The following is a 17,506-nucleotide window of genomic DNA, read 5'->3' on the forward strand; positions in this document are numbered from 1 at the left end:
TAAGACTGAGCTGAGCCAACTCATAAACATAAATAAAAAATGCAGTCTTAAAAATTGAAAATTGGGAAATTAGGCACAAAAACAAAACAGTACTGACACATGAAATCGAACAACATTAAAACACGAAAACTGGAGCCTTTCAGAAAGCTCAACACAAGTTCAAGTAAATGTATTACTTATTGTTGAGCTCTGATGGCAAATTCGTCATCAACTTGCTGCAAATTTCGTCTCAACTGTTAAATCAACTTGAGAACTTAAGGAAAATAGGCGAGGAACACTAGTTACCATCAAAGTGTAAAAGCATACACCTTGATCAAGATGCAATATTGATAACAGCCTCACATCCATAAAATGCATGTCTGGAATTTCACGAGAACCTCGGATTAAATTTATGCTTTAAAACAGGGCTCGGCACTCTGCGGCCCACAAAGCAGTATTATATGTCCACCGGCAAAAATTTACAACCTCCCCACGCCACCTTACCCAACCTTAACTAGTTAATTGAACCCCCTGACCAAGCAACCAACGACATTCTGAATCTGTCGGTGAGAAACCTTGATGCAGACGTATCTGCGAAATGCGTAAGAATGTTCTGCAACAAAAGTCTCATTGAAAGAGTCGTTTCTTTGCTTATATTTTTGTGTTGATAAATTGCAGCCTTATGACGTACGTGGTGCTAATAAACATGGCTCTTCTTCCAGTTTCGTACAACATTATCGTCAATTCTTCTGATATTTCACTTTGGTGCAAAGCCGCCCCCCTCCCGTGTGGCCCCCGGCTCCATCAGCTTAATGCGATTTGATCATTCGCCTTAAATCGTGGTTGGTAAGCCCAGCTTTAAAACATTAAAGTACGTCATAAACGTGCATTAGGTGTTCATTTTTACAAAGTAGGGCAAAATATTGACACAGCATTAATGTCATCGAAAATTGAAAGCATTCACTAAACATAGTCGTGGTTTTCATGCACCGAGTTTCCAAGCCCTGAAGAAAAAGCTGTCCTTGAAGGTCAATAAATGTTTCTTAAAGTATGGTAATTGAACAGTTGTTTACAGATTACACTCATGCTGGCAATATTATTTTACATTTTTTATTGTGTTTGAATGACTGGGTATTTTCATTTCGCAGTTTTTTATGGCTTTAATTTTTTTTCGAATAGTATACGTCTTTCAGAGCTGATCGTGATCCGATATTGTAGACAGTGCTTGAGAGTTATTGTGAAAAGTAGGTTTTAAAGCTTACCCATAAACTGACGAGGAACTTGCATGAACTCCACTTGAGAATAAAGAACAAATGTGAAAAATGATTATGAGAGAAATTGTGCGCTATTCAATAAAGTGGCATACGAGCCGTAGCAGGCCAAGGCGAACAAGGAGCAAGGGTGGTAAAGGCTAAGGGATGATATAACATACTATTACATAAAATAAGGACAAAGCAGCTTTTAGCACCATAGAGCATGGTACATGCAGAAAAACTAATGTTCTGTTTCTTCATGCACCTTGCCCGTTTCACGATTTCATGTTATCTCGTCACTTCTGTTGCTGCTCATTTACAAACATTTAAACAAACCAGTAATTCATGTGCATTGTCTCAGAAAAGCAATCATGCTTTGTTTCTGTGACTCCAAAATGTTACGAAATAAATTTCAGTAGTTGCGTGCACACTCGTTTTCTTCTGTAGAGATATAAAATAAGAATTCATCTGCCCTCTGTTTTTGCATACCATACTTTGATACCCTGCGAAAAACAGTTGGTCGAATTTCTATGTATCTACGCAGGAACGAGTGATACAAATGAGGTAATTAGGCGCCTAAAGTACGCCATTATGCAGTGTCTCGTCTTAATAAGACAATCGAGGGGTCCGTCCGCTCCGCTCACTGATCGCACAATTCGCTGCCGAGTTGATTAGAGTCTGTGTGCAGCACTTATACGAAGGTAACTCAGTTTGCGACGCCTGGACTACTTTGAAGTTCACAACAGACGTCGATAATAATTTACATCTAATTTTACTTCCTTCCTACGGAGAATATCTAGAAGACTTCTTTTTTCTCGGATAAGCGAGGTTCGCGACAGAAAGATTGGGAGAGATTTTGTTAATGAGAATATGGGGCACCTGATTTGTGCGCAGATTACAACTAATTCTTTAAGTAGCCGTGAGCTCGGTGCACTCAGTCTGTAAGTTCATAAATTGATGTCTAATGAATGGAACGAATAAAAATAGACGCATGAGCTATCTTTCGTGGTGGACAAAAGAATAATCAAGGTTGTCTCCTCCGCTTCTTTTTCATGTGAATTTTCTGTCTCTGAAAAGCCGTTCTTCCTATTCCCGGCAGCGGCCATCCTAAATCATTGCACTTGTCGACAAATTTTAAATATCTTCTCTCTCTTCTGCTACACGTGCCGCATTAATTATTTGAAAACCTGTCATCTTTGTGTGCATGGCAATGCATCGAAGTTCAGTATTAGGCTGCTTTAACTATTATAACACGTGAAATAGGGTTCCAGTACTTACTTGGAATCTTCTGAACTGAAAAAGTTCCAAAAAGTATTATTCGGGAGTCAGTGAGTGTGGAGTGATACCTGATGTTCATTTTATTAACTTCGAGTGTATAACACGTCATTTCAAATATACGCATATAACGGTATAGTTAATTTGACGATATTACCGAAAATAGCTTTAGCTATATACATGCAGTGAAGCTCGCAGCAGCCTGAACTGCCGAGCATATTTCTCGACCATTATAACGAATCCCTTCATGTTTCTTTTGAGAGAATACCTTTTATACTATCCTTTACGTTTCAACTTTCTCTATTTTTAGGATGGTGCTGTAAGGCACGACAAATTCCTTGGCAGACCAGTTGAACAAGCTTCACATTTCTTTGACATATTTTAAAAAGGGACTATTTATTTTGACGAAAATCTGCAACTGTAAAACGGCAGGTTCTCACTATAGGCTTACCAAGCCTGCATCAAATGTGGAGCTAGACAGCCTTTCATGTTTCTCTATGTTTTTATTTAAAATCATACCAATAACAAGTAATCGCTGAAAACTCGGGTACACTTTATTGGAGTAAAGCTTCCTGTTAGCACAAAAAAACCTCATGTTTTCATGCTCAGCGGTATCCCAATTCTGAAGTTCTTAATGTGCTCTTCGTTTTGGAATATTTGGCCAGTTATTGACCAGACTTTTTGTTGAGCTTTTGTTTTGGTATAGTATAGCATAGATATAGTATGACATAGAGACTGAAGAAAATTAAGGTGAAAGTACAAAAAAAAACATATGGGGTTAGGGTTAAATAACAAGTGTATTTAGAGGCCTCTCTGAGAAAGGCACGACGTGCTGAAGAATATATATATTTCCCGTAATTCCAGCACTCAGTACTATGTTCTCGGAAGAACTATACCAACAATCGCGGTTCATCAATAACATAAGGTGGTTACCTGAAGAGCTACAAGTACAAAAAGCAACTTTTCTACAAATATTTTTTGTTCCTTATTACTTTTTGGACAAAAACTGCACCGTTAGCATTTAGTGTGGCTTAGTTCTTGAGATTCGAACAAAGGAGGGTGCAAAGCTACGCTGGAAATGAATTCAAGTTTTCTGAGAGAACGTTTGTGTATTAGTTGATAGAATGTCGCGTTATTATTCTTTTTGCACAAGTTGGAACACTTAGAGCAACAACGGTCATACTTGTGTTGTCCTTTTCACTGTTCGTTAATGTGTCAAAGAATAAAAAAACAAATAGAGAGAATTTTCTCAGCGACATGGAATATGCCAAGAAACACCAGCAAGTGCAGCACAAATAATATTATTAATTATACTGAAACACCAAGCATACATTTTTTTCGCAATGTATTATAGCTAATTGAGCAAATATTATACCACAAAACTACATATTTTCAAGACGCTATGTTTCAAAAGAAGTTAAACCAAAATAAAAGAACAAAGGGATGCAGTGACGTACATGCTTTCATCGCTTCGCCCAAGCCAGGAATTCCCTGAGCTGCAGAAAACTCCGGGATGCATATCACCGATGCGAACACTGGAAAGGCAGCGTGAAGTTCCAAATTATGAGCCTGACATTTTACTGCAACTCTAGTAGAAGATGAGATTTGAGGCCCATTTGCTAAGATTTAGGTGAAAGTTAAAGAACACCAGGTGGTCGAAAATTCTGGTGTTCTTCGCTACCGCGTCTCTCATAGTCATATCGTGGTTTTTGCTAGTTAAACACCAGATATTGTCGTTATTGTAGAAGAGGACAAAAATTTATGATTGACATATTGCACTCATACGTTTTCTCTACATCTATATCCCAAACTTTCCTACCCCTTTCCCTAGTTTAGACAAGCATACTGGAGTTTCTACACAGGTTCCATCCTCGACTTTCTGTTTCCTGTTCCAATCCTGGCTACAAGTGGCCACATGCCACCTGAGTATTTAAATGCAATTTTTAAGGGCGAAGATTGCATTTAAATACTCAGGTGGCATGTGGCCACTTGTATGCAATTTTTAAGGGCGAAGGGTAGAAGACGAAGAAGTGTGTTTTGAATAGGAGCTACTTCTGCTAACTCCGGCGTATTTCAGTTATAATTTAAGTCTGTTGATCAGCTTTCGCTGCTTCCTTGGAGGGGATGGAGGTAGACCACCCCGGGCTCCTGCCGGCACCAGCGGCGTCAGCGGCGGCCGCCTCCAGGAAGCGGATGGGACAAGAGAGTGACAGCGACAGTGAAGATACTCATGCTTACTATCTCAGCAGTGAGGACTTTTCAGATGACGGTTTCCAACCTGTGCTGAGCCGCAAAGCGAAGAGGAGGAACATGAGGACATCCTCATCCTCAGCTATTCAAACTGTAAGTGAAGCGCCAAAATCGAACACTTATACCATCCTGTTTCTGCCTGCACTTCCTACCGTCAGCATGAAACGCCTTAACAGACAGTCTGTGTCGTGGTCTCTGGAAACGCTCGTGCCAAATGAGATCACGGACATAAGAGTGAACGCCAGAAAGAATATACTGGCTGTGGACGTTTTGCACGCAAGTGCGTTGGGCGTTCTGCGCAGTGTAACTGACTTGGACGGCAACCAGGTGCGCTCTCATGTTTCTTTGGGATGTGATGTAGTAACCGGCGTGATCTACGACATAGATGTGGCTATTTCCAATAATGACTTACAATTTCTTGTCAAGTCAACAACTGATACACCAATTGTTGATGTCACCTGGCTAGGCAAGTCTCGCTGTGTGAAGATTGCGTTTAAGAGCACATCACTCCCCTCTCATGTGAAGGTGGGGTACTTCAGACATGCTGTGCGGCCTTTCATTCCAAAGCCTCTCCAGTGCTGTAAATGCATAAAACTTGGACATGTGAGCAGCGCCTGTGAGAATTCGGTGGTATGCCACCACTGCGCCGAGACCCATGAAGCGGATAAGTGCGTCGGAACTGTCAAGAAATGCTCTAATTGCAATGGATCCCATGAAGCCACATCGAAGGACTGCCCGCGGATTCAGAAGGAAATTGCCATTTTGAAGGAGATGGTGCGCGATCACTCATCTCATCGAGAAGCTGCAGCTAAAGTCAGAAGGCGTCGTTCACGTCGACGTCGGTCTTCAAGGACGCCCGCTACCTCCTCGACACGTTTGCCAGATCCCTCATCAGTACCACCTCCTTTGCCTCCCAGACCACATGCCGTGGGAAAGGCTGTGAAGGACAAAGCCAGTCAGCATACCATAACTGCGACAGAGTGGCCTGCACTGCAAAGGGACGCAGCATCAAGCTAACCGAAGGAGTTTCATGACGGCCAGTCCGCGATCCCTGTTCGAGATCTTTCCAACGAAGACAGGCAAGTGACTGCAATCGTGCAATCATTAATTGCCACGATTCGCACGCTACTGAGCAGCATACAATCTCCGTCTGCTAAGAGTGCGCTGCAAATACTGGATGCACTGAATCCAGTTCTTGCTAACTTCGTATAAGCACAATGGCTCAACAAAATCTCATCTTCCGCACTGAAGTTAAAAAGTGCGTCGATTTTTCAGTGGAATGCCAGAGGCATGAAGTCCCGTATCTCGCACTTTCGCCAATTTGTCCGGGCCAATCAATTCCCTATACTTGTCATATGTGAACCAAACGTATCAACGCCTTATAGATTGTCTGGTTATGAAGCTTTTTGCTCAGTCGCTTGCGAAGAACGAAGCAAAGTTATTTACATTCGCACAGACTTGACTTATCTTTCGCACCCAATAAGTGCAAATGACGACAATCAGTACGTGTGTCTTCGTGTAAAGAAGAATGCAGTTTCGTTCACGCTTATTGGTGGATATATATCTCCGTCATCGCGATTTGACTGCGACAGATTAAAAGACATCCTAATGAGGACCGATGGGCCTTGGATCATCACCGGTGACTTCAACGCCCATCACATGCTTTGGGGGAGCACTAGGACGAATGCCAGGGGCCGGAACATTGTTACATTCGCTTCCGATTACGATCTTTCGATTATGAACGATGGTACCCCCACGTATCTGCGGGGTCTCACGTATGGCAGTTGCCTTGACCTGACATTGGTGTCAAGGTGCTTCTCTCACAAAGTTAAATGGTTTTGCGATATTGAGACTCATGGGAGTGATCACATACCCACCTACGTGACGGTCGATGGTATCATAAAAAATTTCTCTTCCGGTGTTGCGATTGGCACTGACTGGTCGATGTTTACAACGCGTGTTGAGGACGCTTGCCAAGAAGGCCTCGCCTGCAGCCTGGAAAATACCATAGCAGAAGCTATGCAAGCGTCCAAATGTAAATTACCATTTTCGTCTAAAATAACACAGTTTGACCTTGAACTAGAAAGATTACGAGCTATACGAAGGCGTGCTGAACGACGATACAGACGCACAAGATCAATTTACGATCTGAGAGAAGCAAGGCGGCTCCAGAAAAAGATTCAACGACGCATTTACAAGCTGGAGAGCGAACGCTGGAAAACATTCTGCGAATCTCTAGACTCTCATAAACCGCTGTCATATATCTGGAGAACAGTTCGTGGTCTTCGCCCTTCTCCGCAACTAAGGCACCCTTTTAAAGCTTTGGCACTCCATCATGGAAAAACAGAAATCGAGGTGGCTGAAGAATTTTGTACGAGAGTTGCTGGGAATATTATGAACGAGAGCATCGACGCCGTGATCGTTCCTGAGACGCGATTACCAGAAATGGACATTCCATTCACCATGGAAGAACTGGAAGGTACTTTAGTCGCTTCTAAGCGCATGTCATCGCCAGGTCCTGATGGTATTACTTATAGTGCGTTCGGACACCTTGGACAAAAAGCCAGAAAAGAACTTTTAACATGCTTCAACAACTCCTGGCTCAGCGGCAGTGTTCCCCGAGAATGGAAAATAAGTCGATTAATACCACTTTTGAAATCGGGAAAATCACCATTGGACTTGACAGCGTATCGCCCTATTGCCCTCGCAAGCTGCCTCGGAAAAGTGATGGAAAGAATGGTTCTATTTCGTCTCGAGTGGTACTTGGAACGATGCACCAAATACCCTTCTTGCATGGAAGGCTTTCGTCGGGGCCGCTCCTCCATCGACTGTGTGCTTGAGTTATCGACATTTGTTCAACAAGAAAAAAGTCGCAAGCGCATATCAGTGGCACTCTTTCTTGACGGGAAGGGTGCATATGATAATGTAGCTCACGATGCCATCCTCACATCTCTCGCAGCAATGGGCATTGGTGGACGAATGTTTCATTGGATAAAAGATTATATATTTGGCAGGTGTTTCTTTGTGCAAACATATGAGGGTACAACTGCTGAACATTACACCTACTGCGGAGTACCTCAGGGAGGTGTTTTAAGCCCCACATTGTTCAATGTTGCCCTCATTGGTCTGGTGAAGGTTCTGCCAAAGTCGGTGTGCCTATCCATATACGCCGATGATATTTGCCTCTGGAGTGCTGCAGTTACTCGCCCTCAGGTGCGTGCACGAATACAGCGGGCAGCAACCCTCACAACAGCCTACCTTCAGAAACAAGGCCTAACTGTATCAACTGTGAAGTGCGCGTTGATGGCGTTTACACGCAAACCAATGACGCCATACCCTGTTTACATCATTGGAAGAGTGTCAAATATGCACGGACGCATCGTTTCCTGGGCATAATAATCGACAGAAGTCTTTCGTGGAGCCCACATTGTGCGTACGTGAAGAAGAGACTGCTATCTATTGTGCATATAATGAAATTCATGTGCGGGAAAGCATGGGGAACTTCTGTGGCCTCCATGCTACAGCTGTACAGGGCCCTATTTCTGGGTCTATTGTGCTACAGCTTGCCGGTACTGACTAACACTTGCAAATCCAATACTCATTAATTGGAGAGTTTGCAGGGTCAGGCACTGCGTATCTGCCTAGGACGGCCCCGATGCGCTTCTACTTATGCCACAATCATGCTTGCCAAAGACCATCCGGTCAGGACATATAGAGATGTGGATTGCCTCAGAGCACACATTCGACATGCTAGCCGTGTCCCCGACCACCACTTGGCCCTTCTACCCTCTAGAAGACCACGTGCTACGTTTTCAGACGTCATAGCCAAGCACCTAAACAGCATTCCATAAGGATATATGCCAGCTGCGAGAATGGCATGTCCTTTGTGGTGCCTCGACCAGCCGCAAGTACGTCTAGAAATTCCGGGAGTCAAAAAGAAAAGCCATCACTCGAGAGTAGCATTGAAGCAAGCAACACTGCAATTTTACATGAGTTGTACTTAGACCGAACGCAGATATACACTGATGGGTCCGTCTCGTCCAGCAGCTCATCAGGTGCCGCTGTAATTCCGGCAGCAGCAATGAAAATCAAGTTTAAGTTGTTGCATATGACTACATCTACGGCATCAGAGCTTGCTGCTATAAGGGCTGCTTTACAATATCTCGTTCAAGAACGTCCAGGAAAATGGGTCATATTCTGTGATTCGAAGGCAGCGCTTCAGAGTTTTCAGTCTGCCATGCGTAGGAGGAGTCATGACCAATTGGTACAAGAAATAAGACATTGCCATCATGCAACTCTAGCACGAGGGCATGATATTATATATCAATGGCTGCCTGGACATATCGGTATTACCGGAAATCAATTAGCCGATGATGCAGCCCACACAGCCCATGAAGGAACCCGTGTAGTCCCGATTCCTCTATCAAGGAATGATGCAGCAAGACAACTTTACCTGCTGGCTCGAGATCTCACACGCACGTTCTGGTCGTCTACCAGCTTCCAAAGGTGCCAATTTTATGAACTGGATCCTTCGCTCAAGCTAAAGCTACCATCGCAACTTTCCCGCTCCGATGCGACACTGTTATGCCGCCTTTGGTTGGGTGTTGCATTTACAAAGGTGTACTCCTTTCGCATTGGTATGGCAGACACTCCTACATGCGACTACTGCGGAGCTGAAGAGACCATCGAACACGTCCTGTGCAGCTGTGCTTGCTACGACACACAGCGATGCCAGCTCCGGATGGTTTTGAATCAACTTGACCCCGGACCATTTTGTGTGCAGAAGATACTAGGACCTTGGGCATTTGCCTCAGTTGCGCAGAAAGCAACTAAAGCACTGCTAATTTACCTAAAGTCAACAAACCTGAGCGACCGCCTGTAGACTGTGTGTGCTCCCCGAGTGTGCTCGTGATTGTGTGTACCTTCTCATCTCTCTGCAATCTCTTTTCTCCCCTTTATCCCTTCCCCAGTGCTGGGTAGCAAACCGGATGTGCGTCTGGTTAACCTGCCTGCCTTTCCTTGCATCTTTATCTTTCTCTCTCTTAAGGGCGAAGCTCTTTAAGGCGTGGGTCTGTACATCCTCCGAAGTTGCCGTACGTAGCCACCGGTGACACATAGCCGCTCTAGAGCGGGTATGTGCCCCAGGTGATACGAGACGGGAGATGGCGGTACTTGGAGTATTCACTAGATGGACGCATGTACGGACGGACAGGCAGACTAGCAGATGGATGGACGCATGGAGTGGGTGTGTGCCACAGGGGATGTGAGAGGGGAGATAACGGTACTTGAAGTGTTCACTAGATGGACGCGCGGACGGATGGATACACAGACTAGAAGATGGATGGATAGATGGACAGATGGGCGGACGCGCGGACCTAAGAACGGATTGACGCACGCACGAACGAACGAACGACTGGACAGACAGATGGATGGATGGACGGACTCACGGACGGGCGCACAGACAGACAGATGGACGGACACGTGGATGGATGCACGGATGGTTGCACGGACAGATGGAAACAAGAACGAACGGATGAACCGAAGCATGGACGGGCTTACGGACGCTTCGCCCCACTCATCATCATTCACTCCGTGGATATGCTGTGATTTTTGTATTGCTTTTCTGTCTTGTAATGTATCTGAAGCTCATATAAGCTTTCGTAACTTGCAAACAAGCAATCAAGATGCACTAAGTTATTGCTGCGGAGCTATCTATAGGCTATAAGCCTATGTGTTACCTGAGGCAGGGGTCATCGACTGAGATCTTAAGAGTAGGAAGTGGGGGGGGGGGGGGGGACTAGGAGGGAACGTTACGTGACAATATTCAAGCGCAGCTATAAAAACACGAAACGAGAGCATGCTGGGAATTGTGACACGAACAAGGGGCAGTATATCGGCTCCAGAGGAGGTTACCTTGTGATCGCGAGGGTCACTCTCTCCGCTTTTCTCACCTTTATGACTGATATGTTGTAACACAGCAACATTCACATTATTCCTGGATTAGTGCACATGTTTTTTTTCACATTTGTACAAACAATAGTTTCAGAATATTGCACTAATGGCAAATATTTTAATATTGTCTGTTGAAGGTGCAACGCATGACACTTTTGCCAGCCTGGTTAATACATGAATTTTCCTAAAAATAGTTCCTTCAGCTACGGGTGACTTTTTTTTTAATTTAAAAGTGCCTATTATTACCAAACACTAGCGCTGTATAATTTCATCGTATTCACTTTTCTTTTTCTTTCGCAATTTAAACTCAGTTTACGAGGTTCAGAGTGGGTCTTTTTTTTTTCAAAGTAAAAGACAAAAACACTACAGTAATCACCACTGCAAGGGTGTTCGAAGCTTCAAGCAGCAAAACAACTGGGAAAAGGCATGTGCTAAGGATCATTTCCGCAGTGGCTCATCCCCAATGATCGAAGTGCCCTAATTAATTCTAGTAAATATTATACGAAGTTCTGTAGTGCAAACAACTTGTCGCCCCACCGCGGTGGTCTAGTTGCTAAGGTACTCGGCTGCTGACCCGCAAGGCGCGGGTTCGAATCCCGGCTGCGGCGGCTGCATTTCCGATGGAGGCGGAAATGTTGTAGGGCCGTGTGCTCAGATTTGGGTGCACGTTAAAGAACCCCAGGTGGTCTAAATTTCCGGAGCCCTCCACTACGGCGTCTCTCATAATCATATAGTGGTTTTGGGACGTTAAACCCCACATATCAATCAAACAACCTGTCAGGAACCTGAAAGGCCTCTTTAAAATTCCATCTGTTCATGTTTTGTACACGTAAACTGCTCCATGCTGCTGAGAGTGGTCATTACAAAACTTGAAGTAATCTGCGAGTATTGTCACAATGAATGCTGTTTGGTTGTGTACTGGGCAAACTGCAGCGCACTAATTTACAGCTCGAAATACATGCTTACAAGCAAAACATGCTTACGAACAGCTCGTATAGTTTAAAGAATTTGTATAGTACTGCTTGGCCCTCAGTTCTTAATTTTTGTATCAAACTATTTTGTAACGACTCCCTTTTGTAAGGCATTGGCCCTGGGCGTTCAATAAATAAAATGAAAGACGGCTCCCGTTTACTCAAACTTTTGCTCCCTTCTGTGATTCGCTGGTGGCCACATGCGCGCCGAACGGGCTGACAGAGAGGTCGCACGCGCCGATTGAAATGCAGTCACGCCCTGACTTCTGGTGCATTTCAGTGGATTTAATCCCTCGAACGACAGAAAAGTGTTAGCCTACCTGTTACGCTTTTAGGCGCGAAGCTCCTTATGATCTAGGGCAGTCCCACGTCCCTTCGTCGTAGACAGCACAGCATATCCACAAACAGACAGACAGATGAAGAGACGGACGGACGAATGGGCGGACAAATGGATGGACGGACGGACAGACAGACGCTTCACCCCACTCATCATCATTCACTCCGCGGATATGCTGTGATATTTTTCGTTCTACAGACATGAAGTGTGTTATTTGACGGCTACACTTTCGAGCTCTGGCACCTGGAAACCATCGCGAGTTTAAGTTAGCGCAATCCCGCCACAATCGCACACAGCTGCGCCGGAGGTAATTAACGTCGATACAAGCTGACGTTAAACACGGTGGAGATTAAGAGAGAGAAAACTGGGGAGGGACTTACGCATCGTCAAAACGGAGTACCTTGCGCAGGATCCAATCGCCATTTTCGCCGTCGTTTTCGAGACCTCTCGGCAGCAGCGTAGTCGACTAAAACCAGCGCACGCGTTCGGGATTCGTGTTTAGCTCGAGCAAGTCGGCGGACCCTGCGAATGATCGACGTTCAGCGTGTCGCGCCGCTCGCTGCGCTTTCTCTCATCCGTGCTCTTTATTTCCATGGCAGGGCGTGACGCGATTTCTAGCAGCCATAAGCTTCACCGGAACAGAGCGTTGGTCTTTGCAGGAGATGTACCGCAGAGAGGGAGGAAGGGAGGGAGAAAACACTTCTGTTTCACGCTCTCAATCAGCATACGTTTTCTCGCCAACTGCTTCCGTGATGGGCAGCGCGTCAACGAGAAGGCCAGTTTGGGAGAGGGGATCCACAAGCGTTCCTTCGCACGAACCTTCCCCTGCAATTCCTCCTCTCCATCTTGCTTTATATATGTTCGTATTGGCCGGACGTTTCCCTCTCGTTGGCCTCCCGCGGTTTCTGTCGGCGGCTCGGCTTTGTGTTGCTCACGGCTGTGATTGCTACAACTCGAATGAACTGAGGAAACCCGTGCGTTCAAGAGGGTCCGAGCATTTCGTGATGCCCGATGTCAGACGGAAGCCGTTCATCTACCCTTGCGGGGCACGCTTTGTTCCGCGTTTTCTTCTCTCGCCTCTGCCCGTTGTTATTCGCGCGTTTATCAAACTGCACGCCGCGTTTTTGCTTGCGGAATAGAAATCGCTTGTTTTCCTCGCTTCGACAAAAGCTTGACGCGCCAGTTTACCGCCTGATTAACTCGATAAAATACGAGTTTCGTAAGAAGACGCTGGGCGGACACGGCGCCTGAAGTGTGAAGGTGAAGTGGGCGTTTGAATGAAAGAAAAGGGACATAAGGTTGCTGTTCTTTTTTTCTTCCTTTATTTATGAAATCACGAAGTGATCTCCATACACGTGCTGCGAGGTTAACACGACACGACGTTGACATGTGTCGCACTTAGTTAGCTCGGCATAATCAGCAGTGGTTGCGTTCAAGTCGCGATGTCTCGATCCCAATGCGAATGATGTCAAACTTGTTTTTCTGTCGGTTTTTTTACGCTTTTTGTGCGGAAAGGAAATAAGCGTTTAGTTTACTGCCGTAAACAAGAAGTGGGGGTCATGTTTTGTGTCATAACTGTCATTTTCAATAAAGGTGAATAACAAACGGCACCTGGTCTGTCTTCGAAAAAGGTGTCCAATTCGAAAGCTGCCTAAATTAAGTGCATGGTAGGAGTATACAGATGGAGACGCTACCTTCTTTTTTTAAGTTTTTTATGCTCGTTCAATAGTTCACTGCTGCGGTGCTTGGGTTATGGCGCCTGGCTGCTTGCAACGTAGAAATGTGTATTTAAATGGGGGTGAGCAGATTTACGTCGAATTAATAGTTGAATTCAGTTGATTTTATGACTTGCACCATATGTTCGACATGAAGAAACTCTTTTTTAAGGGGCCTAAAACTAGCATCAATTTTAAGATTTGTGGCTAAAAGGAGCATGTCCCTAAGTAATTTCCGAAAAAGCCTTCTTTGGCCACTTATGTCAGCTTTTACAAATTGTGTTTGTAAATGTTTCAACAATCGTGAGATATCAGTGTAGGTGAACACACATGGGAAGAAATCTCCATTACGCACACGTGAATTTCAACGACAATAGCATGCTCTGGACGCAATCGGTTGTTTTAAAAACTAGTGGGTTTCAGATTTGCGCCTTTTCACATGCAGTATCATAACGCTAGTGTCAGAGTGAAAGAAAACTGAAGCTCATGAAAAATAGTCTTTCGACGTCTACCTTGAATGAGAAACGAAAAGTGATTGCTATTGTCTGAACAGGAGTTAATTAGTTAATCGCACTGTCACGTAGAGAATATTACGCCGACTGCGTCATGTTCTGCTCGAAGGCTTAGGTTTGGTAACGTCATCACAGCATCACAGAAGCCAGAACGTAACAAGTCGTTGTACCGCTACAACAGAATGCGAATAGTTGAACGCAGGACAATTGGTCCAACAAAGAGCCTATTGGGAGCCAGCTAAATCGTAAAACAAGGAGACAAGTGAGAACACTTCTAGTGACTGGCCATCGTGGACAAAGGTTCCAGCAAAAGGCATCGAATGCAGATCTTCATTAATCGCGAGCCACCGTCCTTGAACGGACACGCAATTACGCCGTTGAGAACCTCGGTCGATAGAACAAGCTTTCGGGACTAAAGGAAGGCGCGAAAGAAAATATCTTAGCCACGTGCCGTAATTGAGGCGTAAACCGTTCGCTTCTGTTCTCGAGTGTCCGACAAGAGGTTTACGCAAGAGGAGAGGAAATGAACAGAGGGAGTCGCTGTAGATCCGGTGATCTTGTAGGTAACTTCGATTGCGTGGACTTAAGAGATCGCTGTTGGGACGTTAGCTCCCACCTTCTCGTCTGCGCAAACATCTTTGGCCTTAATTAGTCGACAGTGCGGCGCACTTCTACCTCGGAGATGGACGAGGCTGTAGCCTAAGGCAACAACTCTTTTTCAGTGGTCGGAAATTCCTTCTGTAAGACTTCCAGAAAGCAGGAAATTGTAAGGGCTTATTTATTTGCTGATACAACATAAAGAAAAATCCACAGATAATGAAGGCACGGACGGAGCGTATACACAAGCAAAGCCAGTGCAACTTTGGTGCCTGTCGACCAAGTTGTACCATAACGACAACAACCCCTTTTAAATTGCTACAACACAGTTGCTACAATACAATTCCAGCGAATGTTCCACACTCACTGTCATGGCTGTTAGCGGTGCTGGCTAACGCTGGCAGGTTTGCATACACATAAATAAACGATAGAGGAGACGAAATGACCGCCACCGTTGCTCAATTGGTAGAGCATTGGGCGCGTTACCCGGAGGTCGCAGGTTCGAACCCTGTTGGCAGCAAGCTGTTTTACGTCTGCATTACTTTCTTCTCATACGTACTCTAAACTTTTTTTCCCTTCATTTTCTTTTCGTTTCATTAAGCTTTTATATGTTTTAGACACAACCTAATTTCACCCAAATACAATGAAAAAAGGGGAAACATAGAGTGCATTAGAAACAGTGTTTTAGTTGTAGTACACTAATTATCACATAAATGGAAATCAATTAAAGTACGTGGGAAACGTACTTCCGCTCGTCACAACCGAATCACCCGTCCACACCTTCGGATAACACGTTCGATTCTCTATCGATTGAGCAACAGCAGCGAATATATTCCCATCCACTTTTATTGCGAATGTGCGTCAGCACCTGGAAGTGTTCGCTGCACCGATATTCTTAACCAAAAAGCCCCTAATTCGTTTTCTTTTTCGTGTTAATATAACTGTGAGGAACTGAAACGCTGTCACTGTAAGTTACAGGGCTATTGTGAATACCGAAGATTGTACACACTGTTATGGAAATGTGGAACTTGCGTGTAGATAAGACACGCATTTTAAGTACTTTCCTGTGATTGCCTGATTTAACGTGCATTTTCACTGAATGAATACCATTCGCAACATTACATTCGATGTCTGTCGTTAGACAAGTCGTTCATTTATTCGAACAAAGAGATTGAAAAAGACAAAACACTGCAGGTAATTAACGTTTTCGGTGTAAGTCTGCTTACTGAGCAATGCAGCACTGAGGTTGACGTAATCACGGACGGTGCCCAAAGCATCGCAGCGAATACAAACAGAAAAGACAAAAGTGCTCGCCTATAGGCGAGTAACTATAGCTAAGTAAATTACCTGAGAACAAAGCTACAGGTAGTATGGAATTATGAGGTTAAATTTGTGCTAGACTTGGAGCCTACTAAGCAATATAATGACGGTGTACTCAAGGACAAACGACCCCGAGATGTTACGGAAACACACGTCATTGTGAAACTTCAAGCAATTTATTTCACCCTTTCCTTCTGTGTTGCTAAACGAGTGGTAGATTTCCAGCTAGCATTTCGCTCTTCTAATGGTCTAAATATATATCTTAACAATTATTTACGCAATTCCAGGTAAAATGAATCTTAGACTACAAATTTTGCTTCAACGTGAACAACAATATTTTAGATGCGGAGCATCTAATACTCGAGGCTTGTAGTGCGGCGCCGTCCGCAAGCTTCCTCCTCCTTCTTCCACCATCTGTGCATCCCTTCCTCCTCTACACACCGCGCGCGCTTCACTCCTCCACCATCTGTGCACCCTTCCTCCTCTACACACCGCGTGCACTTCTCCTCTTCACGAACATTCGCTAGCTGTATAATGTAGCGCGCATGCGCCGTCACGCTTCGAGAACATCGGCAGCTGACGCGCGCGCATGCGCCGTCGCGCTTCGAGAACATCGGCAGCTGACGCGCGCGCATGCGCCGTTGCGCTTCTCCCCCTTCTCGAACATTCGACACCTGACAGTGCATGCGCCGTCGCGCAGTATATATACTCAAGGTCGGTGCTCGCTCGCTCAGTTGCCGCTCGTCGGCTGGTTTGTACGGCGCGTCGACGTCCGAGGTCGCAATGATCGACGTCCCTTCGACCAGCGCCGGCCAAAGTGTTGGCGGAACCGCAACCAAGTCGTCGTCCGAAGACAAGGCAGCGCGGAGAAGAGCTCGCGACGCCGAACGTAAACGTCGGCGTCGAGCGGAAGATTCTCAACTTAGAGAACGTGAAGCCGCTGAGAGACGTCAGCGTCGAGCAGCAGCACCGGATTCGGCCGCTTTGAAACGTAAGCGTCGACAAGAGGACCCGGACTTTCGAAAACGGGATACGTGTCGTACGTGTTCACTCATTTAACATCCCTCCTACAACCACGTTAACCAATTTAGCCAGCGACCCAAGTAAGTCGCAATTTAACACCCCATTTCACAACCACGTTAACCAATTTAGCCATCGACCCAAGTAAGTCGCACTTTAACACCCCGTTAACCAATTATATGCTCCGCATCCTCCTCAGTGTTCCCCCGAGGGAAGCTGCGGGCAATTTTTTTCTACGGTAAGTGGCTTTTAAACATATCGCAAAAACGGGGTCATTGCCTCCTGGGCGGAACTGTGTGCTGCCGCTGCAAAGCTTGTGAATGCT

At 45.2% G+C, this 17,506-nt stretch overlaps 1 long non-coding RNA gene across 1 annotated transcript; it reads right to left on the bottom strand.

The window, feature by feature from the left end:
• Positions 1-1,240: 1,240 nt before the first annotated feature.
• Positions 1,241-12,603, bottom strand: LOC142788028 (uncharacterized). Its single transcript, XR_012889267.1, has 4 exons — positions 12,398-12,603; positions 3,965-4,042; positions 2,511-2,525; positions 1,241-1,274 (listed from the first exon to the last, which is right to left on the bottom strand). It is a non-coding gene; the product is annotated as an uncharacterized LOC142788028 (long non-coding RNA).
• Between the last annotated feature and the right edge of the window lie 4,903 nt (positions 12,604-17,506).

The sequence above is a fragment of the Rhipicephalus microplus genome, chromosome 2 (assembly GCF_043290135.1).
Source record: "Rhipicephalus microplus isolate Deutch F79 chromosome 2, USDA_Rmic, whole genome shotgun sequence".
NCBI lineage: Eukaryota > Metazoa > Arthropoda > Arachnida > Ixodida > Ixodidae > Rhipicephalus > Rhipicephalus microplus.